The sequence below is a fragment of the Somniosus microcephalus genome, chromosome 5 (genome assembly GCF_052327205.1).
Source record: "Somniosus microcephalus isolate GS21.2 chromosome 5, FLI_Smic_1.0, whole genome shotgun sequence".
NCBI classification, from domain to species: domain Eukaryota; kingdom Metazoa; phylum Chordata; class Chondrichthyes; order Squaliformes; family Somniosidae; genus Somniosus; species Somniosus microcephalus.
The window spans coordinates 281,444,581-281,471,006 of record NC_140991.1 but is presented as its reverse complement, the minus strand read 5'-3'; the positions used below and the strand labels follow the sequence as shown (position 1 = coordinate 281,471,006).

Sequence of the window (26,426 nt, the reverse complement as noted above, 5' to 3'; positions counted from 1 at the left end):
CGGGTACCCGCCCCGCACTGGGACCCGCCTCCCCGAGGTGGGAAGGGATTAGTGCCAATTAACTGCCTGTTAACAGGCAGTTTTTAGCCTAATCCCTATTTTTACTGTTGAAGTGTGGGAGTCCCAATGGCTCCAAACCATGCCAAGTTAGAGGAGTTGGGCCGTCGGGTTGAAGGACTTGGAGGGTTCGGGATGTCGGTGTTCAGGTGAGTGATGGGTGCATGAGTGCAAAGGTGAGTGTGTTTGGTGTGTCTAAAGTGTGTAAAGAAGTTTAAATTACCTGTATTTACCTTTACAGCCTTCCTTCCTCTAGGTTTTGCGAGTCCATCATCTCACTGGCACAGAAAGCAGAACGGCTGCGATCTGTCAAAAGTGACAGCCTGCAGCTTTCTGTGCCGGTGAGATTTCTAACTGAGTCTGTGTAGAAGGACTCAGGTTAGAAGTAAGACTGTCAGTGTTTGACAGCTTCAAACAGCTGTGAAACACTGATATTTCATTTGTCAAAACATCCTGACAGATGAAATTTCAGTCTGTGACATCACCTGTTGACAGGTGGCCCTTAATTGGCCTGCTCAGCCCGCTGGGCGGGCTCAACAAGGTCAATCAAGTTAAAATCGCGTGGATTGGCCGCATCTCGATGGAGGCGGGACTACAACCCCGAAAGTTGTAGTCCAGTCTCCTTCCCGACTTCTGAATGAAAATCACCCCCTTTGTGTCCAAATCCAGTTCCAAACTCAATAAGAGAAATCTCATCAACATTCACAGCACCTTCCGGAGCCACAGTGATGAGTGCATGGACTCCTGTAATTATAAAATGACCATTTATTATTACACATTACTATAGACAACTGAGTAATATTGAAGAACACCATGTTCTAAGGAGGTAAATCAAGTGACGTTATGAAATATGTGCAACAGTTGCCCAAAATAGAAATGAAGTGTTGAATCCGTGAATCTTTAGGTAGTGTGTCCTTCAAATAATCGACAGAGACTGCAGAGGAACAATCAACAGGTGTTTACTGGATGAGGGTTGCTCTAAAACTAAACAGTACAGATCCCTACTCAGGGTTATATACAGGTGTGGTCACTGCCGGTACTACAGTATACAGGAGCTGTAAAAGGTAGTTCTCCCCTTAAAGGCACATACACTACAATTCCTCCCCTTTTAGATTAACAGTACCATAACATTCATTTAACAATTAAGACTTTTAACATGCAACATTAACTGAAAATAGTCCATTTATAAATTCAGTCTTTGGGGCGGCTTCCTGATCCTTTCTGGATAGCGCCTTTCCTGAGTGTCTTGCTCTTGGTGCGGAGGCGATTCTGGCCCCCTGTCGTCGGTTGGTTCATCAGCTTCCGATACTACTGTTTCTGGGGTAGATGCTACCTGTATGTCGGGTTCATTACCAGGTACGCGAGACATGGGGTTGACTCGTTCCTGTGACGCTAGGATCTGGTCGACATGGCGTCTCACAATGTTCTCCCCAACATTCACTGTGTACATTAGTGGCCCCTGCCATGTGCATATCGTTCCTGGTTGCCATTTCTCTCTTCGGTAGTCGCGGGCCAAGACTGGTTGCCCTACATTGAAGCTCCTTGTCGGCTTCTCATTGATGTGCTGGAATTGCTTATTCTCAACATTTCTTCGTACATTTGGTCTGAGCAAATCCAGACGAGATCTCAACCTTCGGTTAAAGAACATCATGGCCGGGGTCTGGTTGGTAACTGCATGTGTCGCATTTCTGTAGGCTAACAGGAAATTGTCCACCTTATGCTGCAGTGGAATGTCGTCATCGCACATGGCCCTTACGGCCTTTTTAAAGGTTTGTACGAACCTCTCAGCCAATCCATTTGTGGCTGGATGATACGGGGCGGATGTGTAATGTCTTACCCCATTCCTTTTCATAAATTTCCAAAACTCTTCGGACACAAACTGTGGTCCGTTATCAGAGCAAATCTGCTCTGGCAAGCCGTTCCTGGCAAATATGGTCCGTAGGACTGCAATCGTTTTCTCCGTGGTGGTGGAGGACATTTTGATCACCTCAGGCCATTTCGAGTGCGCATCCACGGCTATTAAGAACATTGAGTCCATGAATGGACCAGCAAAATCAATATTCACCCATTGCCATGGAGAGGAGGGCCACTCCCATGGGTGTAGAGGGGCATGTGGTGGTGCATTTTGGACCTTCTGGCATCCTGAGCAGCTCTTTGTCAGGTCCTCGATTTGCTGATCGATCCCCGGCCACCACACATAAGCCCTAGCGAGGCTTTTCATTTTCACCCCTCCCAGATGGCCTTCGTGAAGCTCATTGAGCACTCTCTCCCTTAACTTGGGTGGAATTACCACTCGGGATCCACACATCAAGGTCCCCTGGCATACTGACAGCTGTTCTCTTCTGGATGAGAATGCTGGCAACAGTGAGTCGCCATGTGTTGGCCATCCCTTCACCGTCAAATCATATACCCAAGACAGTGTCGGGTCATTTCAGGTCTCCTTCTGTATATCTGCGTTAGTTACTGGCAAGCGTTCAATTATAGTCGAATAAAATATTAAGACAGGGTCCACTGCTGGTGCTTCCTCCGCAGTAGGCAGTGGCAGGCGTGATAGCCCATCAGCGTTTCCATGCTGTTTCGTGCCCTTATACTCTATTTCATATTGGTAAGCCCCTAGAAAAAGGGACCATCTTTGTAGCCGTTACGCAGTCATCACCGGAACGCCCTTCTTTGGATTAAAGATGGAGACAAGTGGTTGGTGGTCAGTCAGCAAGGTGAACTTCTGCCCGTGCAGATAGTGGTTGAACTTTTTCACTCCCCACACTAGGCTGAGGGCCCCCCTGTCAATCTGGGCGTAGTTACGCTCGGCTGAGGTTAGTGACCGAGACGCAAAGGCTACTGGCCTCTCCAAGCCGTCCGGGAATTTGTGCGACAGCACCGCTCGAATTCCATAGGGTGATGCATCACACGCCAACCGAATTGGTGCTGCTGGGTTGAAATGAGCCAACACCTCTTTTGATGTGATCAATTCTTTGCACTTCTGGAAAGCTCATTTACATTCGTCATTCCACTTCCAAGGTACCCCCGTTTGCAGTAGGGTGTTCAGTGGGTGTAGTAACGTAGACAAATTCGGCAAGAACTTATGGTAGTAGTACACCAGCCCGAGGAACGACCTCAGTTGTGACACATTTTCCGGTGCTGGAGCCTTGACTACTGCCTCAATCTTTTCAGGGGACTTATGTAACCCCTCTTCATCAATAACGTGGCCACAATACGAGATCTGCTTCTGGAAAAACTCGCATTTGTGGCGATTAGCTCGGAGCCCATATTCCTTCAATCTAGTGAGCACCTGCTCCAGGTTGGCGAGGTGATCACTGTTATTTTCGCCCGTGACCAGGATGTCGTCCAAATAACACTGGGTCCCTGGAATCCCTTGCAGGACTTGATCCATTGCCCTTTGCCAAATAGCCGGAGCTGATGCTACCCCGAACACCAGCCGGTTGTATTGGTAGAGACCTTTGTGAGTGTTGATCGTGAGGTACTGTTTCGAGGCTTCTTCTACCTCCATTTGCAGGTATGCCTGGGCCAGATCAATCTTAGTGAAGCGTTTTCCTCCAGATAGCGAGGCGGAAGCGGATATTGTACCGTGTGAAGGACTGGGTTCACTGTCACCTTAAAGTCTCCACAGATGCGAATCTTCTTTGGTTCCCCAGGCGTATTACTCAACGACCTCTTCATTACAGGAACAATGGGTGTAGCCCACTCGCTCCAGTCCACTTTGGACAGTACTCCAGAATGTTCCAAACCTTCCAGCTCTGCTTCGACGGCTGGGCGGATCGCATAAGGCACCGGTCTGGCGTTAAAAAAACTTTGGGCTTGCATTTTCCTCTATTTTGATCGTCGCTGTTATGCCTTTTAGTGTTCCGAGTCCCTCCTGGAACACTTCTTGTGCGTCAATTAGCATTTTTGACAGTCGTCCAGGTGTGACGTCGTCATCCTTTTTGGCATCTACCGTCAGTGCTTGTATGGCATGCCAATCTAACTGTATCTTCCGGATCCATTCAGGTCTTAGTAGTGGTGGTCCTCCATCTGGCAATACATATAAGTCCATTTTTGGTGTTTCCTTGCCGTTGTATATCACGTTCACCCTTATTTTTCCTTTGGGGTAGACTTTTTGCCCCGTGTACGTCTTCAAGATAATCTCTATCTCTCAAGGGTATATGTGAGAATAGCCGCTTGTAGTCCCTTTGGTTTATGACTGTTAGGGCTGATCCTGTGTCTAATTCCATTTTCACTTGGACTCCGTCTATCTTGAGCATGACCCAGATAGTTTGGTGATCCTCCATTTTGGTTACATTATGTAGTTTCAGACAACCCAGCTCCTTGCTTCCGGAGTCTGTATCACTTTTCTGTTTGTCTGAACTACTCTCCGTCACCTTATGTACCTTTTTGTACTTCTCCTGTGGAGGTTTCTTGCTGCTGGTTTTCTTTCCCGACCTGCAGACTCTTATTATGTGTCCTACTTTTCCACACTGTCTGCACACTTGGTCCTTGAACCAACAATCCTTATAGTCGTGTGTTGTTCTGCTGCAACGATAACACTTCACTGCTCCATATGACATTTCATTTGTGCCATATTCTTGCGGTCTCCGTTGTATCTCTGCAGCGCCCCGTGCGGCTGCTTCGTGTGATACTGCCATGTTGAAAGCCTTGTCCAGCGTAAGATCCTTTTCTGATAGAAGCCGTTTCTGGGTTCCTTCACTTTGAAGCCCACACACAAACTTGTCCCTTAAAGTATCTGCTAGTCCCGTTCCAAACTGGCAGTGTTTCGATAGCTTGCGCAGTTCCGTTAAATACTCAGCGTCTTTATGCTGGTTCCTTTTGTGAAACTTAAATCTTTCTGCTATCAGCAGCGGTGTGGGGTTTAAGTGGTCCTGTAGGATTGCCACTATGCTTTCAAAATCCTTTTCCACTGGCTTCTCTGGGGTGACTAGGTTTCGCAATAAGCCGTACGTTTTTGCACCCGTGGAATTCAACAATACCAGTGCTTTCCTCGCATCTGGCACTTCATTCGCTTTGCAGTACACCTCTATGCGTTCTACATATGTCGCCCAATCTTCGACTTCATTGTCGAACGCTGTGACCCTGCCACTCTTCTGCATCCCTGGGTGTGGTTAGACGGGTTAAAAATGGCATCTCCCGCGCTCTCCCTTCTTCTCCGCTGGCTCAAAATGGCATCTCCCGTGCTCTCCCTTCTTCTCCGCTGGCTCAAAATGGCGTCTCCCGCGCTTCCCTTTCTTCTCCGCTGCGGCCCAAATGGCGTCTCCCGCACTTTCTTTTCTTCCCCCGCGGATGCTGCTCAGCCCTTGAACACCGGCCGCGCTCTGCGCGTTTTCCTGTGCGCTTCTCTCGTTGACGCCGCTCGGTCTTCAACCCCGGCTGCGCCCTGCGCGCTTCACCCTCTCTCGTTGACGCCGCTCGGTCTTCAACCCCGGCTGCACCCTGTGCGCTTTACCCTCTCTCTCTCTTACCCGTCGACGCTGCTCGGCCTTTTTCTGTGCCGTCGGTCGGCTCCCGCCGCCGCTGTCCAGGAAGGGTCTGCGCCGTACCTGCTGCCAGCCCGCTGCGCTGGATTGTCGTGGCTGGACAACCAAGCCCAGCTCTCCACAGCCTCCTCTGCCTGCTCAAGTCCTCTCAGGATGGTCGACGCCCGCACTGATGGAATCGGCCTTCTTCTGCAGAGTTGCAGGTAGGTTCGAATCACCTCGTCGCCAATGTTGAATCCGTGAATCTTTAGGTAGTGTGTCCTTCAAATAATCGACAGAGACTGCAGTGGAACAATCAACAGGTGTTTACTGGATGAGGGTTGCTCTAAAACTAAACAGTACAGATCCCTACTCAGGGTTATATACAGGTGTGGTCACTGCCGGTACTACAGTATACAGGAGCTGTAAAAAGTAGTTCTCCCCTTAAAGGCACATACACTGCATGAAGAAATAATAAAATTAAAATCTTCTGAGACAGATGAATGGAAATTGACCTACATAGCAATCTTTTAATCATTAACATTTTTGGCAGAGTGACAAGAAAAGGAATTCATCCAGTCATTTTGCAGTATCAGAAAGATAGACTTGCATTTATATAGCGCCTTTCACGACCTCGGGACATCCCAAAGCACTTAGAGCCAATGAAGTACTGTAGGAAACGTAGAAGTCAATTTGTGCACAGCAAACTCCCACAAACAGCAATGTGATAATGAGCAGATAATCTGTTTTAGCGATGTTGATAAATGTTGGCCACAACGTCGGGGATAACTCTCCTGTTCTTCTTCCAAGTAATGTTATGGGATTGTTTACATCCACCTGAGGGGGCAGACTGGGCCTCGGTTTAACATCTCATCCAAAAGACGTCATCACCAAAAGTGCAGCACTCGCTCAGTACTGCACTGGAGTGTCAGCCGAGATTTTTTGTGCTCAAGTCTCTGGAGTGGGACTTGAATCCACAACCCAGGCAAGAGTGCTACCAACTGAGCCACAGCTGACACTATGGCCATGATTTTACTAATGGAGGCGGCTTGAGTGTGGGTCCGCTGCTTGGAGGCTTTCCGACCCGCTCCCGGCAGCCACCTCCCAGAACTTACGATTTTGCATTGATTGGCTTCATTACGGCCGATGTGCGGGTCCCTGCAGGCAATTGCTTGGAGGCTGTTAGTTTCTTGCGTCTGATGACGTGTTGTTTGAAGGAAAATTTAAAGGGGCCAAGTCCCCTTTGGGGAAAAATGTCAATGTGATGGTTTTGTGCTGTATTATATAGAAAGGGGAGTTGACAGCGTCGGTTCTGAACAAAATTTAACGAATGAAATTGCTGGTCATATTTTTCCAGAAAAATTTTAATGATTTTTTGTATATATCTATATATATAAAAGGATACTTCTGTCTGTCATTCCGTCTGTCTGTCTTGAATTAACTCGAAAGTTATAGAGCGTACCTACATGTGCGTTACGTCGAAAGAAAGCTGACGATTCCTAAGCGTATTTACGTTTCGGCCGGACAAAAATTGTTCGCGCGTTATGCAAAAAACCTTCAAAATTAAACTCATTATCTGCTAAGTAGCATTGATTGACTGACGTCAAGGTCGACCAATCCTGTGCCGGCACGATTGACCAATCCTACTGTTCAGTCGCCTGATGGTTGGCCAATCGCTGCGTCTGTGGGCGGGACTAATCGTTTTCATCTCAGGGATGTGGCAGCCATTGTTTCACTGCTTCCAGCTCAAACTACTTTGATCATCCAGCTTTGAAAAAGTTAGTATCTCTTTTAAAAATAACATAAGATTTACCAAAAACGTTTTATAAGTACTTTCACTTTCATCTTTCAAGGTATTAAAAGGTAGAAATGTTGCCCGGCAGCAGATTCACAGAGGGACACAGAGAGGCCCCAAAGCCTCGCACTCGATTTAAACCGCCCGGCCCAAAACAGCCCTGGCAAAGCCAGGCTCCCCCAGCTAGTCAATTTATAATCTGACTATGAAATGAAAAAGATGCCAGATTTGTTCCAATCATTGGCTTAGTGATATTAATGCTTTTTTCTCTTAAAGATGCTGGCTGCTGCAGGAATGGCAGCCCCAATAACTAAGGCTGCACCCAGGTTCAATGAGGGCTCCCTCCATGCTCTTGTTGAGGGAGTTAGAGGACGTCAGGAGCTCCTCATCCCTGGAGATGGAAGGAGGAGGCCTCCTCAGCAAACCAAGGCAGCTTGGCTGCAAATTGCTGAGGCGGTGAGCTCGAGGTCTGTGTGCAGACGCACATGGGTTCAGTGTGGAAAAAGGTTTAATGGTCTGCTGAGATCACCTAACGTGTGGCCTCTGCGTTCTGGGAAATGGAAGTTCAAGAGTGAGGGCTCGGTGATTTCTATGTAGAATATTATGGTGACACTGAGCGCAAACCACCATTTATTGGACAGATGATGCCTGGGGTTTTGAGAATGTCAGACTTATATTCATCTCCATGTACTAGCCACCTATGGTTGAAGCATAAGATTACGCGAATCTGGCATTGATGAGTGCATCCCTTGCCTGATGGCCAGCAATGTGGTCGTCTGCTGCTGGATTGGCCACATCTGACCCCGCAAGGCGTCACTCCCCGTCCTCATCCTCTTCATCTTCCTCCAAGGAGGCTGTGTGCTGAGCCATTTGTTCATCCGGCAGCACTAAGCCGTGCTGCTCTTCCTCTGAATCTGGTGACCAGGATGAGAGGATGTAAATGGTTCCCATCCCATTGTTACAGATTTCAGTTGAGGCAAGAAGCTTGCAAGCACACACTCAAAGTGGCCTGAAATTATTCCAATCAGTTCAAACAGCAGATGTGTGTCAGCTTGACCAGTCACAAGGTCAGCAGATTTCCAAAATCTTAACCCAAACCTCCAACAACAAAGTTGTTGCATTTGAATGCCAGCCATGTTACAGGAATGCTTTTAAAGTTCTCTGCACCAGTAATGACTACAGATCATGTCCTCCACCAACTCGTCTCCTTGCAGCAGGGCTGTTTCTGACAAGACGAGAAACAGAAGCCAGAGGCAGGAAAATGGGAAACCTCTGTCAAAATAGGATTATCAAGGCAGTTAACAGGCTCTTAACTGCCTTAACTACCTGTCCCACCGGTTGGAGTCGGGTCTGTTTGGGAGCAGGTGAACAGACCCTCAGGAAAATTGCGTGAGGGCGGGATGGAGGCGGGTTGGGTGTCTGAAACCATTTTTTCCGATTTTTACCAGTTGACATGCCTCCAAATCCGCCTCCTCAGGGCTGGTAAAATCAAGCCCAATGGCCGCGAAATTCGGCTCCTTTGCCCCTGCCGTTAGTGCCTCCAGGGGGCGCTAATGGGATGCAAAGGGCTTATCACCCAGGCAGAGGCGCTGCCTCCCGAGAAATTCGGCGGGGCACTACTGAGGGACTAGCTGATAGGGCTGAGCCCTCGCTGGTAGCACCCCAGGCTGCTGTGCCGCTGGCAATGACGTCATCGCCGTGTGCTGCAATCCCTTAGCACCCTGCCGTGACCCCTTACCGCCCCGGGGCAGAAATTCGGTTGCGCCCCGCGAGGCTACCTAATTAAAGGGAGTTGCGGCCATGACCCGCGCCACCATTCTATTTTTTTGGACGACCTCCAGGTCAGCCCTCCATGGCGGCCCTTGGCGTGGTCTGTGGCAGTCATCACGCAGCCCGGCACCGTGCCTCGGTGCCGGGCTGCGGCCACAGCACCACGTCGCCCTGGTGGGCTAGTGTGGGCCATCGGAGGCCCTGCAGAGCTCGCAGCGGCCCTCCCCTTTAACGGAAGGGATGGGGCGCTGAAATGTGTCAGTGCTACGCGGAGCGGCTGCCTAGCGCTCCGGCTCTACCGCGCTTTGTGCCCCCGACACCGCCCTGAGAAGAAGTGGAGCTTCCTCGCTGGGGCAGTAAGCCAAATTTGGCGGCCGGGGCTGTACTTCTGCGCCGGGCGCTAAATCTCCAGCGATAATTCGGTTACCGATCCCAAACGGACGGTAACCAAATTTTGCCCCCGGTATACCATCTCATGGCCATTTAAATTTTTTATGCAATGTGTTTACCAATACTAGGGAACAATATGGCCTCCCTCTCTGGAAAAAAAAAAGAAAATTGGCATCGGTTTGAACCATTTTCCCCATTGATGTGGACTTCCCAGCTGCCTGATGCGAAGGAAATCTCCCAGTGACTGGAAATGCTTGCACTCTAACACTCTCCATCGCTGTGTGATTCTATAAAAGTACTTCAGTGAATTAAATTTTGGAATAAAATTTATAACTAGTACAGAAAATCTGTACCATATCCATTCAATTAAATAATAAGGGCTAAATCAATTAGGAGTAAACCATTTGCTGCACCATTGCTCCTCAAACACTAACTCCATGAGAAAGGGAGAATGGAGTGAACAGTCAGACGATACAGGAAATATATGTGGTGCTCATGGCATATTGAAAAGGATCTCACTGGTGCCAAGAATCAAAGCTTTTCTGAACTAGATTTGGATCTCTGTTTAAAAAATGATATTTATTTGTTCAGTAAGGGTAATATTACACAGGATCAGGCACACAGCTCACATTTAAAAAAACATACATAAATCAGTATGTTTATCAGACCAACTTTACTCTAAATCTGCTTGGGAAAATATTTCTGCAGTTTGTCAGCATAGCTGCATTTTTTAAATTATTATATACTTTTTGTTGACTAGAATGACTACATGTGGATTATAAAACTAAAGGGATGAGCCAACTGAACTAAGGAGAGAGCATAAACTTGGACTGTGTCAGTGTGGTGTCGTTTTTTATGTACTGCCACAGACAGAATCACAGAAACGCCACAGTGCAGATAGAGGCCATTTCGGCCCATCGAGCCTGCACCGACACATATCCCACCCGATCCCCGTAACCCCTACACCAACACATATCCCACCCTATCCCCGTAACCCCACGTATTTAATCCCCCTAACACTAAGGGTCAAATTATGATAGCCAATCAACCTAACCTGCACATCTTTGCCAATGTGCCACAAAACTTGGAGAACCTACACCTGGCTTTTGATGTGCTTGGCTGATCTGCAGCCACTCTTAGCATTCCCCATTGCTTTCATTTTGCATTGTTTTGTCCAGCACTTCAGTAAAGTGCCCATGAATAAAAGAATGGATCAACTTGGGGCAAGACCGTCAAGTCTTAATCTTAATAAACTACTGCAGAACATAGATAAATCCTTCCCCCACTACACCAACAAGAATTAGGCATGAGCACGTTGCTGGACCCACCAGGAAAAACAAATGCATAACTACTACATGACTACTTGGGATTAGACACATGGATCATAGTCTTCAGTCTCTCACTACAAAAGCATCATAGCTCTGATGTGGGCACTAGACCACACACATCACATGTATACCTGTCCCTTGATCACTAAGAAACATAAACACATCCTCACATCCAGCACCCTGCCAGGCATCAACTATGGGTCAAAAACTGCGCTGGGCGGCATACCTCCAGAGTGCGCCACTGACTCGCAAAAAGAATGCGTACCTACCTGATGGCGACCCTCCTGCGTAAACTTGCACTCTGGTGCTATGAGTAGGATGGCAGCGCAATGGCCCACGGATCCCAGAGACGCAGCCTGTGCGGAAACGTACCTGGGATCACATGGGCCTGGTCCTCCAATCAGAAAACAGGTTGCCTTTCATTCATTTAAACGACTACATTACATCATTACTACAGCCTTTAAGATACAAACAGACTTAGCTTTTATCGTGGGAATCCAATTCATTATTCATAATTCCCACTTCTAAACAAATACTGTGCAGAAAGTCATGAAATGTAAATGTTATTTCTTTTAAAAACCTGCAGCTTTAACATACACTGGGATTGCTTCTCATTAAAGCTTTTAAGTCATTTAATTAAAAAAAAACATTTTTTTCATTTCGGGTATCCCCTTACGCTGTGGAAACAGGCCCTACGCCTGTTTCCATCAGCTGTAAAATTTCCATACATAATTTCTGGGCAATTGGTGAACATAAGAACATAAGAACATAAGAAATAGGAGCAGGAGTCGGCCATTTGGCCCCTCGAGCCTGGTCCACCATTCAATAAGATCATGGCTGATCTGATCTTGGCCTCAACTCCACTTCTCTGCCTGTTCCCTGTTCCCCATAACCCTCGACTCCCCTGTAATTCAAAAATTTGTCTATCTCAGCCTTGAATATATTCAATGACTCCGCCTCCACAGCTCTCTGGGGTAGAGAATTCCAAAGATTCACAACCCTCTGAGAGAAGAAATTTCTCCTCATCTCCATCTTAAATAGGCGACCCCTTATTCTGAAACTATGCCCCCTAGTTCTAGATTCCCCCACAAGGGGAAATGTCCTCTCAGCATCTACCCTGTCAAGCCCCCTCAGAATCTTATGTTTCAATAAGATCACCTCTCATTCTTCTAAACTCCAATGAGTATAGGCCCAACCTGCTCAACCTTTCTTCATAAGACAACCCCTTCATCCCAGGAATCAACCTAGTGAACCTTCTCTAAAATGCCTCCAATGCAAGTATATCCCTCCTTAAATAAGGAGACCAAAACTGTATGCAGTACTCTAGGTGTGGTCTCACATCTGTAGCAAGACTTCCCTACTTTTATACTCCATCCCCCTTGCAATAAAGGCCAAAATTCCATTTGCCTTCCTAATTATTTGCTTTACCTGCATGCTAATTTTTTGTGCTTCATGCACGAGGACACCCAGATCCCTTTGTACTGCAGCATTCTGTAGCCTCTCTCCATTTAAATAATATTTTGCTTTTCTATTCTTCTTACCAAAGTGAATAACCTCACATTTGCCCACATTATACTCCATCTGCAAAATTTTTGCCCACTCACTTAACCTATCTATATCTCTTTGCAGACTGTGGGGGAGAAATTCGGTATCGCCCTGTTTGGGGCGCAATTACCGGCCGAGCGCAAAGTTTAGCGCCTGGTGCTAATTATCGCCTCCAACTGCAAACTTGGCCTCTATCGCGCCTGGAGGTGATTTGAGCGCTAAATCAGGCGCTACACACCTGTCTTAAGGCGCTAACGCCGAGGAGCGAGGTGCTACCTCAGAGCGCTGGTGAAGCTCTGGTGATGTCAGTTAGCAATGGAACACAGACAGACTGGCACCGGACTGTTCTTAAAGGGAAGGGTCGATGTTGCTGTCCAGCCACACCCTGCTCATTGCAGCCTTGAATCTCGGCCTGGAGAGACCTGTACTTCAATTCTGCTGGAACCACAAATGGATAGGCCCAGGGAAACAGCTCAGTGCTTCAGCGACCGGGCCTTGGTGGCTCTGGTTGGCGCTGTGGAGTGGCGACGGGTAGTGCACTACCCACAGAGTGGCAGGAGACCATTGCCCCACGAGTACAGAAGATTCTGGAGGGAGGTGGCTCAGCACGTCTCCTCCAGGAGCCTGGTGCCGAGGACCCATACCCAATGTCGGAAGAAATTCAACGACCTCACTCGGGTGGTCAGGGTGAGTGGCTGCTTTTCAATACTTCTCCATCCCTCCATCTCAATTTCACTCTATGGCCAGAGGGTCTTAAAACCCCAATGCCCAACACTCATCCAAGACCTATGGCCATCTCATAAAACACACACGCACATTCCACACCTTGCATATATTAAGGGCTATTCAACTATGGGAGGCACATCAGGCAAGCACATGACTGCACATTCACTCAGACGCCGTCCTTTATCTTGCAGGCCAAGCTATCTCATAACAGGTGCCAGCAGCAATGCACGGGAGGAGGACCAGCTAAGCTGCAGACCCTCAGCGATTTGGATGCGAGCATGCACAGGATTGTTGCCAGCCAGGTGATAGGTGCCGTGGCCGCTGGAGTGGTCGACCCCCTTGAGGACAGCAATGGGAAGCTCATCAGCTTTCTCTCCTCTCTCATTCCACTTGTCCCTCACAACACCAGCCTTTTACACTTTCAATCCAACTTACTAAATGTCTCCAGTCCTTGCTCCTTTACTGCCCCCCTGTCCTGACGCTAAAGCCACTCTTGTACCTCCCTGCTTTCAGATAGTGAACCACCAGCTGACCAGCCTGTCCCTCAACCTACCAGTGGCAGCGATGCCCCAGGCGAGGAGGAAGAGGAAGCCGGAGCCTCACTGTCTGCATCTCCCGAGGGAGCCCATGCCAACACTGGGACCACACCTTCCCTGGAGGGGAGCAGGCGGGTAGGGTCTGATGAGGATGGAGCTCCGGGACCCAGCGGCTGCAGCAACGCCATGGGAGTAGGGAAGCTCGGGGGCCATCTCCCCGGAGGGAGAGTAGGCAAGCGAGTCCTGCTGCACTGAACGCAGAGGAGGAGCGCATCATCGCGGAAATGAATAGCCAGGCCTTGAGCATGCACACTGAGCTCATGGGTGCAATGGCAAGGGTACCCGAAAGCATTGATGGACTGGCAAGGAGTGTGGAGCACTCCGCTGCAGCACAGGCCGATGCAACGCAATGGCTTAGTGCTGCAATTCAGTCACTGGCTGGTGCCATCCAGTCTCAGACTGCTCTCATGCAGGCACTGACTGCTGCCATCGTTGCTGGGTCGGCCACATTGCCCTGGGGCTCCTACGGTGCCGCAGCAGGCCAGCAATCTGTGCTCGAGCAGATTGCTCCAGATGCTGAGGTACTGCCCCGTGGGAGTGCCAGTGTGTCGGTTGAGCAGGGAGGCGCTGTCCTCTCTCAGGATGACAGCATTCCTGCTCCTACCACTGCCACTCCACCATTGCACTTGCCACCGCCTGCAACACAGCCAGCCCAGACTGCTGCCACCCACGCAGAGTAGGTGCAGTCTGCAGCCGGGGTCTCAGGCCCAGAGCTGGTCGAGGACATCCTTCAAGGGCATCTGTAGTCTCTGCATCTGACATTCAGCAGCCTTCCACCAGCCTTGCTGCAGCCACTGGAGGAGCAGTAGGGTGGGAAGCGGGGAAGTGCGCAGGAGATGGAGATCACCCTCGAAGGGCAAACAGTAGGAGGTCTAAATAAATGGTGGGAATGTTTGTAGTAAAGGTCGAGGTTCGTGTGATTACATTTGTTTACTGTTTTGACGTTTATCTCCATCTTGTGAGAACCAGTTCTGTAAATTCATGATTTGTTGTGTTTGTTTCTAATTGTTTATCCTGAATAAATGACACACACAGAGTTTGTTAAAGAAAAATGTTGTTGTATTCAAAATGTACATTTTTGCCCTTTGGAATCATTCCAGGTTTGGCCGGCAATAGGGAGTGCAGGTTGCTTTCTGTGATGTTGTTCTCCATGCCAGAAGCCATCTTCTGAGTAGGGGCCTAGAAACGGCTTCTTATCAGCCATTGACGGATGGCCCTTGCACTGGCAACATTGTGCGCCTCCCTCCCACATTGGTGCTGCTGCTGATCATCCTCCTCATCCTCCTCCTTCTCCTCCTCCTCTTCCTCCTCCTCTTCCTCCTCAGGCGGTGCACCAATCCCTGGTGGCATTGGTTGGGTCCTCGGGATTGCCAGGTTGTGAAGCATGCAGCACACAACTATGAAGAGGGAGACTCGTTCAGGCGAGTACTGCAGGGCTCCTCCTGAGTGGTCCAGACAGCGGAACCTTTGCTTGAGCACGCCGATCGTCTGCTCAATTATGTTCCTGGTGGCGCAGCTCGGCAGGGGTGTTGGTGTTACGGAGCGGTGTCATCAGCCAGGTGCAGAGTAGATAACCCTTGTCCCCAAGGAGCCAACCACTTGAGTGATGCGGTGCCTGGAAAAGGTCTGGCACACCAGACTGGCGCAGGATGAAAGCATCGTGGCTGCTGCCAGGATAGCGGGCATTGACGGCGAGTATAAGCTGTCAGTGGTCACAGACCAACAGCACATTTAAGGAGTGGTAGCCCTTGCAGTTTCGGAATACCTCTGCATTTTCATGCGGTGCCCGCAATGTCACATGCGTGCAGTCAATGGCACCCTGCACCATGGGGAAGCTCGCTATCCTAGCAAAGCCACATGCGCGTTCATGCTGTTTGGCCCGGGTCATGGGGAAAGAGATGTACTGGCGTCTTCTTTTATACAGGGCATTGTCATCTCCCGGATACAACAATGGACAGCGAACTGGGAGATATTGGCAATGTCCCCAGTAGATGCTTGAAAGGGGCCGCTGGCATAAAAATTCAGAGCCATTGTCACCTTCACTGCCACCGACAGAGATGTCCTGGTCTTCAGTTGAGGCTGCAGATCTGGTTGCAGCAGGTGGCCGAGCTCGGTGACCACCTCCTTGCTGAAGCGCAGCCTGCGCAAACACTGCTCCTCAGACAAATGAATGTAGGAGAATTGCTCCCGGAATATCCTGAGAGAGTATGATCTCCTGTGCAGAGGCCTGTTGGCCCTCCTCCCTCTGGCCATGTTTGCCACTCTCTGCGTCTCTGCTGTCTCTGATTCTGCAAGTGCAGGACGACGCCCCAAATCAGTGCAGCCTCCATAGTCTCTTCTAAATCGATGCAATGAAGGTCAAATCAATATGAACCTGCAAAGTGCTGCTCAGTACCCAAAACTCCTTCACACAGCGTTGAATCTCTCCAGAAGTCTCTCTCTCTCCCTCATAATGCATGGTGCAAAAATATTGCCGACAAAAAAAGGCAGGAAGTGGCCGCCTTTAAATACACTACATCTACTAGTTCCCCTTTATCCACCCTGCTCGTTACATCCTCAAAGAACTCTAATAAATTTGTCAAACGTGATTTCCCTTTCATAAACACATGCTGACTCTGCTTGATTATATTATGATTTTCTGAATGCTCTGCTACTACTTCCTCAATAATGGATTCCAGCATTTTCCCAATGACAGATGTTAGGCTAACTGGCCTATAGTTTCCTGCTTTCTGTCTCCCTCCTTTCTTGAATAGGGGCATTAGATTTGCAGTTTTCCAATCCACTGGGACATTTCCAGAGACTATGGAATTTTGGAAGATTACAACCAATGCATCCGTTATCTCTGTAGCCACTTCTTTTAAGATCTAGGATGCAGGCCATCAGGTCCAGGGGACTTGTCAGCCTTTAGTCCCATTAGTTTGCCTAGTACTTTTTCTCTAGTGTTACTGATTGTTTTAAGTTCCTCCTTCCCTTTTGCCCCTTAATTTTCCACTATTATTGGAATGCTTTTAATGTCTTCTACTATGAACACAGATACAAAATATTTGTTCAAAGTCTCTACCATTTCCTTGTTTCCTATTATTAATTCCCCAGTCTCATCCTCTAAGGGACCAATGTTTACTTTAGCTAATCTCTTCCTTTTTATATACTTATAGAAGCTCTTACTGTCTGTTTTTATATTTCTTGCTAGTTTACTCTTAATCAATTTTCTCCCTCTTTATTATTTTGTTAGTCATCCTTTGTAAGTTTCTAAAAATTTCCCAACCTTCTGGCCAACCACTAATCTTCGCAACATTGTATGCCGTTTCTTTCAATTTGATATCCTCCTTAACTTCCTTAGTTAGCCACAGATGGTTCATCCTTCTCCTAAAGTCTTTCTTTCTCACTGGAATATATCTTTGTTGAGAGTTATGAAATAACTCCTTAAAAGTCTGCCATTGCTTATCTACCGTCTTACCTTTTAATCTATTTTCCCAGCCCACTTTAGCCAACTCTGTCTTCATACCCTTGGAATTGCCTTTATTTATGTTTAAAACACTAGTTTCAGACCCAAGTATCTCACCCTCACACTAAATTTGAAATTCTATCATGTTATGATCACTCTTCCCTAGAGGATCCTTTACTATGAGATCATTAATTAATCCTGTTTCATTACACATTACCAGATCTAAAATAGTCTGTTCCCTGGTTGGTTCCACAACATGTTGTTCTAAGAAACTGTCCTGAATACACTCTATGAACTTATCCTCAAGGCTACCTTTGCCAATTTGATTTGTTCAATCTATATGAAGATTAAAATTGCCCACGATTATTGCAGTACCTTTCTTATAAGCCCCGATTATTTCTTGATTTATACTCTGTCCTACAGTGTAGCTACTGTTAGGGGGCCTATAGACTACTCCCACCAGTGACTTCTTTCCCTTATTATTTCTTATCTCCACCCAAACTGATTCTACATCTTCTGAGCCAAGATCATTTCTCACTACTGTACTGATCTCATCCTTTATTAACAGAGCTACCCCATCTCCTTTTCCTTTCTGCCTATCCTTCCAAAATGTCAAATACCCCTGAATATTCAGTACCCAGCCTTGGTCACCTTGCAACCACGTCTCTGTAATGGCTATCAGATCATACCCATTTATTTCTATTTCTGCTGTCAATTCATCCATCTTGTTACGAATGCTGTGTGCATTCAGATAAAGACCCTTTAATTTTGTCTTTTTACGATTTTTCCCTACTCTAATCCTATTTGCTGGTGCACTCTTTTGCTTGAATGCTCTGTCCCTGCCCTCTGTCCTCTGTAGGGAACCCGCTGTCAACCTGCTGCCACACTAGTTTCCCAGATGTCGGGTCTGTCATCGCTGAACAGACCCGACACCAAGCGGCAGGGGAGGCAATTTAAATGATTAAAAGCTTGTTAATAGGCACTTAAAATCTATTTTAAGCTCACTTTTAAATTTTACAAGTTGATCCATGGGTTCCCCACTGCCCGGGGATCACGTCAGGTAAGCTGGTCGGGAGTTGTGTCACATGGGATCAATTCTTAACTTGACAGCTGCAAATGTGCTATAAAAGTTCCCATCTCATAGCTGTTCACTTTCCAAGGTCAGAAGCTGTTGCTTACTGCATTTGGAAGACAGATTGAGCTTTATGCGGGTTGCAAGTGTTTGGAGCAAACTCTATATCCACTGTCACCTCATTGGAACAATCTCTCTCATCATTGACAGATCACTTCTGTCATCTCAACTTCACCTGCTATCTATTACATCAGCATCGGTGCCCTTGAAACTATCTCACATTGGTCCTCAGAATCCCACCACGATCAACCCCAACACCGTCAGCACCAGGCATACCAGCAGCACCAACAACACCAACCTTCTCCGCAATCACCTAATGCTGCACAGGACAGAGGGCATCAGCACCCAACCACATTGCTGGCCAGGAGGTCAGGGATGGCCTCACCATAGCCAGATTTACTTCACTTGATGCTGCACACCCATATGGCTGCCACATGATGCGCCAGGTTGGTACCACCCCACACCAACACCATAAAGCATCCCTACAATGACCAAGCCATTCCTTCTACACTCATCGCCATTGCGGGGGATACCGTTATGTCTCACCATTCACTGCAACTCACTAAGCCACTTCTAAAGGTGCACACAAATCTGTCCAAGAACACAAATGGCTGAAAATTCAGTAGCCTTAGCGCCTCATTTGAGGCGCTAGAGGGCCTTGCGCCGGAGTTATGGCCAGTAGTGAAATTCCCTGGGGCGCTAAATCGGCGTTGCTCCGGTAGCGCTGCGCCGGCACCGATGACGTCATCGGTGTGCGCAGCGTCCTGGTTGCCGTGGTAACCCGCCCGAACCCCGAAATTGAGTTGCGGCCGCCTCGCCCGTGGCAGCCGCAACCAGCGTTTTGTCAGAGGTGCCTTACTGCAGTTAGCGCCGGCGCATTAAAGGCCCCGCGGCAGCTGGCCGCTTTCCCGCCGGCCGCCTGCCCGCAGCTCCCTCCCCGGACTTCTCTCCCCCCCCCCCCCCCGAACAGATGCAAGCCCGGCACTTGTCCGAGGTGCCGGGCTCATTTTTAAGCAGATTTGCGCGGGCCGCGGCCGGGTGCAGGCAGCTCCTCCTTAACGGAAGGAGGAGGCCTGCACTTCCCCAGCCTGCCGCACCGCATCGGGTGCCGCAGCGCCGGAATTGCGGCGCGAAACGGCAGTTAGCGCCCTTTTCCAGGCGCTAAGACCCTTCAGTAGCGCCGGCAGCCGTTTGGGCGCGGCGCCACTGAATTTTTGGCGCGCGCAGGGGACTTAGCGCCGGCACTAATTTCCGGCGCTAAAGCCCTGGCTAAGCCAAAACCCAATTTCTAGGCCAAAGTGCTGAAAATAAAGATTTCAATGTTTGCAGCACATTAACAGAAACTTCACATGAAACATTGGCTAAAACACCCAAGTGCCTACCCTTGTGTGTTGTTTCTTGGTATGATTGGACTAGGATGAGTGTGAGGATGAGTGTGAGGGATGGCTAGTGAGATGGGGAAGTGATAACGTAGATAGAGAGGAATGGGTGGAGGTGCAAGGTAAGTTGGTGTGAGTAAGGATGTGCAGGAGTAGGGTAGGGAAGGCAGAGTGATGGGGATGTGATGAGTGGCACAGAAGGATGAGGTTGAGTGTGGCTTTGCTACTGAGGTCATTGAAAGGTTTGCGCCACTGCAGCCTGGTCCTCCTGATGACATCCCTGCTTGTGCTCTCCTGTGCAATGTGCAACCAGGCTGCGTTGATCTCCTGGGGAGGTCTCTTCCACCCATGGGAAGGGAAGAGAGCCTCCTTGTATGCTGTGGATCCCTCCATAAGCATATAGAGACAGTCATCCGACAGCCTGGGTGCAGGCGTGCACCTTTGTGCAGTGGCTTGTCAGTGTTAGCAGCACCTCAATGCTGCAGAACACTGACAGCACAACTGTCAAAATCAATTTGTGCATGGTCCCTTTAAGGAAATCGGCTGATGACGTCTTCAAGTGATGTTATCAGATCCGCTTCCTTCAATTGGCCGGGAAACGCGCTGGGCGGGCTTAACAAGCCCAATCAACATAAGATGACTTTAGACAGCAGGCTGGAACCAGCAGCGGGGTCGCAACCCGCCCCTGCCCCCGACCCCGGCCGCACCGGACCCGCCGAGGTAGCGGAAATCACAGCCTAAGGTGTTACAACATGGAAACAGACAATTCAACCCAAGCTGTCTGTGTCGACATTTACTCGCCACATGATCAAATAGTCCTAACCACATTTACCCATTCTGTTCCCATATCCATTCATCCCCTTTTCCTTCATCCACCTATCCAATCTAATCTTGAATGTTGACATAGCTTCTGCCTCAACCACTAACCCTCGAAGTGAATCCACAGCCTCAGATCACTGCATATAAAGAAATTTCTCCAGCCCTCTGTTCTAAATCTCTTACATTTAATCTTGCATCTATGGCACTCATTATAGACCCCTCAAGTACTGGAAATAGTCTCCTTCTATCTATCCTGTCCCAACTTTTCATAATTTTAAACACTTCTATCATATTGCCCCATAATCTAAAAAGGCATAATTTTTTAACTCTTTCTTTGAAGTTGTATTTTCTCATAAAAGGCTGTATCCTAGTGAACCTGTGTTGTACCCTTTCTAAATCCTCAGCATTATTCTTTGAGTGCAGAGACCAATACTGTACATAGAATTGTAGAATCATAGAAATTTACGGCACAGAATGAGACCATTCTGCCCTTCATGTCTGCACCGGCCGAAAAAGAGCTATCCAGCCTAATCCCACTTTCCAGCTCTTGGTCCATAGCCCTATAGGTTACGGCACTTCAAGTGCAAATCCAAGTACTTTTTTCTGCCTCTACCACCCTTTCAGGCAGTGAGTTCCAGACCCCCACCACCCTCTGGGTGAAAAAAGTTTTCCTCAACTCCCCTCTAATCCTTCTACCAATTACTTTAAATCTATGCCTCCTGGTTATTGACCTCTCTGCTAGAGGAAATAGGTCCATCCTATCCACTCTATCCAGGCCCCTCATAATTTTATACACCTCAATTAAGTCTCCCCTCAGCCTCCTCTGCTCCAAAGAAAACAACCCCAGCCTATTCAATCTTTCCTCATAGCTAAAATTCTCCAGTCCTGGCAACATCCTCGTAAATCTCCTCTGTACCCTCTCGAGTGCAATCACATCTTTCCTGTAATGTGGTGACCAGAACTGTACACAGTACTCTAGCTGTGGTCTAACTAGTATTTTATACAGTTCAAGCAGACCCTCCCCGCTCTTATATTCTTTGGCTTGGCTAATAAAGGAAAGTATCCCATATGTCTTATTAACCACCTTATCTACCTGTCCTGCTACCTTCTGAGATCTGTGGACATGCACTCCAAGGTCCCTGTGTTCCTCTACATGTCTCAGTATCCTACCATTTATTGTGTATTCCCTTGCCTTATTAGCCCTCCCCAAATGCATTATCTCACACTTCCCTGGACTGAATTCCATTTGCCATTTTTCTGCCCACCTGACTAGTCCATCGATATCTTCCTGCAGTCTACAGCTTTCTTCCTCACTATCAACCACATGGCCAATTTTTGTATAATCTGCAAACTTCTTAATCATGCCCTCTACATTGAATTCTAAATCGTTGATATATACCACAAAAACCAAAGGACCTAGTACTGAGCCCTGCGGAGCCCCACTGGTAACAGCCTTCCAGCCACAAAAACACTCATTGACCATTACCCTTTGTTTCCTGCCACTGAGCCAATTTTGGATCCAACTTGCCACGTTCCATTGGATCCCATGGTCATTACTTTTCTGACCAGTCTGCCATGTGAGACCTTGTCAAAAGCCTTGCTAAAATCCATGTAGACTATGTGAAATGCATCGATTCTCCTCGTTACCTCCTCAAAAAATTCAATCAAGTTAGTCAGACACAACCTTCCCTTAACAAATCCATGCTGGCTCTTCTTGATCAATTCGTGCCTTTCTAAATGACCATTAATACTTTCCTTCAGAATTTTTTCCAACAATTTGCCGACCACCGAGGTTAGGCTGACTGGCCTGTAATTAATCGGTCTATCCCTTTCTCCTTTTTTAAACAACGGTACTAAGTTAGCAGTCCTCCAGTCCTCCGGCACCACACCAGTAGCCAGGGAGGATTGGAAAATGATGATCAGAGCCTCCGCTATTTCTTCCCTTGCTTCTCTTAACAGCCTGGGATACATTTCATCCAGGCCTGGCGAGTTATCTACTTTCAAAGATGCTAAACCTCTTAATATTTCCTCTCTCACTATTTCACAGTCCTCCTTCTTAACTATAATATTTGCATCATCCCTCTTTGCTGTAAAGACAGACACAAATTATTCATTAAGAACCATGCCCACACAGGTTACCTTTTTGGTTTCCAATAGGTCCTACTTTTTCCTTAGTAATCCTCTTGCTGTTTATGTATTTATAAAACATCATTGGGTACATGTTATTCTAATTGAAGTCTTATTAAAGTTTTATATAGGCTCATCATTATTTCTTGGATTTTATATACTATACTTCTTGTGATAAAAGCTAGAATTACATTTGCATTTTTTTACGGCCTTATCAACCTGAAGTGCTGCCTTTAATGTCCTGTGAACTGGTGCCCCAAATCCCTCTGCTCTTTTTAAAAAATTTATTCATTCCTGGGATGTGAGCATCGCTGGCAAGGCCGGCATTTATTGCCCATCACTAATTGCCCTTGAGAAGGTGATGGTGAGCTGCCTTCTTGAACCGCTGCAGTTCCTATGGTGAAAGTACTCCCACAGTGCTGTTTGGGAGGGAGTTCCAGAATTATGATTGTTGGAGGCCAATCATCTCAGCCCCAGAACATCGCTGCAGAAGTTCCTCAGGGCAGTGTCCTAGGCCCAACCATCTTCAGCTGCTTCATCAATGACCTTCCCTCCATCATAAGGTCAGAAGGAACGGCGATATCTTTCCAAGTCAGGATGGTGTGAGACTTGGAGGGGAACTTGGAGGTGATGGTGTTCCCATGCGCCTGCTGCCCTACTAGGTGGGAGAGGTTGTGGGTTTCTGAGGTGCTGCCGAAGAAGCCTTGGCGAGTTGCTGCACTGCATCTTGTAGATGGTACACACTGCAGCCACAGTACACCGGTAGTGGAGGGAGTGAACGTTTAAGGTGGTGGATGGAGTGCCAATCAAGCGGGCTGCTTTGTCCTGGATGCTGTCGAGCTTCTTGAGTGTTGTTGGAGCTGCATTCATCCAGGCAAGTGGAGAGTATTCCATCACACTCCTGACTTGTGCCTTGTAGATGCTGGAATGGCTTTAGGGAGTCAGGAGGCGAGACACTTGTCACAGAATACCCAGCCTCTGACCTGCTCTTGTAGCCACAGTATTTATGTGGCTGGTCCAGTTAAGTTTCTGGTCAATGGTGACCCCCAGGATGTTGTTGGTGGGGGATTCGGCGATGGAAACGCTGCTGAATGTCGAGGGAAGGTGGTTAGACTCTCTCTTGCTGAAGATAGCCATTGCCTGGCACTTGTGTGGTGCGAATGTTACTTGTCACTTTTCAGCGCAAGCCTGAATGTCGTCCAGGTCTTGCTGCATGTGGGCATAGACTGCTTCATTATCTGAGGAGTTGCAAATGGAACTGAACAGTGTGCAATCATCAGCAAACATCCCCACTTCTGACCTTATGATGGAGGGAAGGTCATTGATGAAGCAGCTGAAGATGGTTGGGCCTAGGACACTGCCCTGAGGAACTTCTGCAGCGATGTCCTGGGGCTGAGATGATTGGCCTCCAACAATCATAATCATCTTCCTTTGTGTTAGGTATGACTCCTGCCAGTGATGAGTTTTCCTCCTGATTCCCACTGACATCAATTTTACTAGGGCTCCTTGATGCCACACTCAGTCAAATGCTGCCTTGATGTCAGGGACAGTCACTCTCACCTCACCTCTGGAATTCAGCTCTTTTGTCCATATTTGGACCAAGGCTGTAATGAGATCTGGAGCCAAGTGGTCCCGGCGGAACCCAAACTAAACATCAGTAAGCAAGTTATTGATGAATAAGTGCCGCATGATAGCAGTGTCAACAAGACCTTCCATCACTTTACTGATGTTTGAGAGTAGACTGATGGGGCAGTAACTGGCCAGATTGGATTTGTCCTGCTTTTTGTGGACATGACATACCTGGGCAGTTTTCCACATTGTCGGGTAGATGCCAGTGTTGTAGCTGTACTGGAACAGCTTGGCTGGAGGCGCAGCTTAGACAGCACTGAGCCTACTTCCATCAGAGTATACTTCCTGCTGTTGTTTTTACCAGAATACATCACCTCAAACTTATTGGCATTGAATTCCATCTGCCACTTTTTATCCCATTCCCCCATCTTACCAATATCTCTTTGCAGCTTCCTTTGGTCTTTTAAAGAATTAACTATACCTCCTATCTTGTTATTATCTGAAAACTTTGACACCACTCCCTCTAGGCCTGTATCGAAATCATTGATATACATGCACTCCCAGTCACACTTTTTTACTTCCTGTGTCTCTTTTTGTCACTTAGTAGCAGCTGGGTGATGACTGATTTGACATCTGAAGTAATGGCAATTTATATCACTTTAACTGGGTAACATGACCATCAGTTTATCTGACATACCTATCGTTGTATTTACCTTTTAGTCCTCCCAACACTAGGTGGTACTATGGTGAGTCACCCAAGTCTACCCAATATTTTGATTTTGAATTTTCCCAAGTCAATGGCCTAGAAATTCGGTTGTGGGTCCGCCAGGGCTTTAGCGCCCGAAATTTTGCGCCGGCGTTAATGCCGCTGCGCCCGCCGAAAATTCGGTTGCCCCGGGCCCAGACGGCGGCGGGCGCTAATGGAGGGTTTTTGCGCCTCACTATGGGCGTTCAGTGCAGTTTTGAGGTGCTAATCCCCCGCTGCGGCACCCGAGGCGGTGCGGCAGGCTGGGGTACTGCAGGCCTCCTCCTTCTGTTAAGGAGGAGCTGCCTGCAGCCGACCGCTGGCCGGTCGATTCGCCCGACAAATGAGCCCGGCACCTCGGGGAAGAGCCGGACTCGCGGGCCACACACATCAGTGCCGCGGGGGGGTGGTGGAGGAGTCCGGGGAGGGAGGTGCGGGCAGGCGGCCGCCGGGAAAGCGGCCGGCCGCCGCTCCACCTTTATGCGCCGGCGCAAAGGTGTGTAACATCCCTTTCAACAATCGTTGGTTGCGGCTGCCACGGGCGAGGCGGCCGCAACTGAATTTGGGCTTGGGGCCGGGTTACCACGGCAACCGGGACGCTGCGCACACCGATGGCGTCATCGGTGCCGGCGCAGCGCTACCGGCTAACGCCGATGGTAGGGCCCAACGCAATTTCGTTACCAGCTATAATTCTGGCGCAAGACCCTCTAACGCCTCTAATTGGGCGCTAACCCCACCGAATTTCTAGGCCAATATGTTTTACATTATAAATGTATTTTAGTTGTTTAAATGTAATAGTAGGGACTGCTAATAGGTCAGGTGACATTAGATATTCCTTGCAGTGGCGCCCAGAATTATGCAGCATGGGGCTCAGCAACAAGCAGGGTATGTGAATGAGTTGGGCAGCAGTGGGTCTTCTTGAGCTGGAACAGGAATAAAAGAAATGGCAGATTGGGTGGCAGTGACATTTCCACAAAGTAGGGCCACAAATTTAAGGCAGCAGACCTGAAGATTGGTCCAACTCTAAGTCAGCGCCTGCTCCCAACGTGGTGCTTTGAATTGCACCCTCATGGTGCTTTCTATAGATCTAACAATACCAACGAGAAGTCGAGATCTAAATGAAAGTGCATTTACCAGCATTGTAGAGTTCTTGAAATTTTCCTTTAAGTCTCTTTTTGGTGTCATCCAATCCATCCGTGAATAATAGTATCACCTGTAAAGAGATTTTAATTAAAGAGACTGTCATTGTTGCTAATTTATACTTAAAATAACCAGACTGCAAGAGGAGCAGAGAAAAAAAGTAAATTTTGATCTCCACTGACTGTAATAGTATTAATGTAACTACAGGTGCTTGACAAGACTGGTAGCTTTGATGATAAGAAGCTTGGCCTGATGATCCTTTTGAATGTATGCATGCTGTGTCCCAAGTGCCTAAATATACAAGATGAATGTTAGGTGTGCAGAGAATTCTTGCTTCATGCCACAAGAATTTGCAATTGGAAAGTACTGCAAGTGGGGATTTCTGTAATTTTTCAAAA

The 26,426-nt window shown here is 48.0% G+C and overlaps 1 pseudogene; it reads right to left on the bottom strand.

The window, feature by feature from the left end:
• Window positions 1-26,426, bottom strand: part of LOC147117765 (collagen alpha-6(VI) chain-like) — a 281,465-nt pseudogene that overhangs the window by 208,674 nt on the left and 46,365 nt on the right.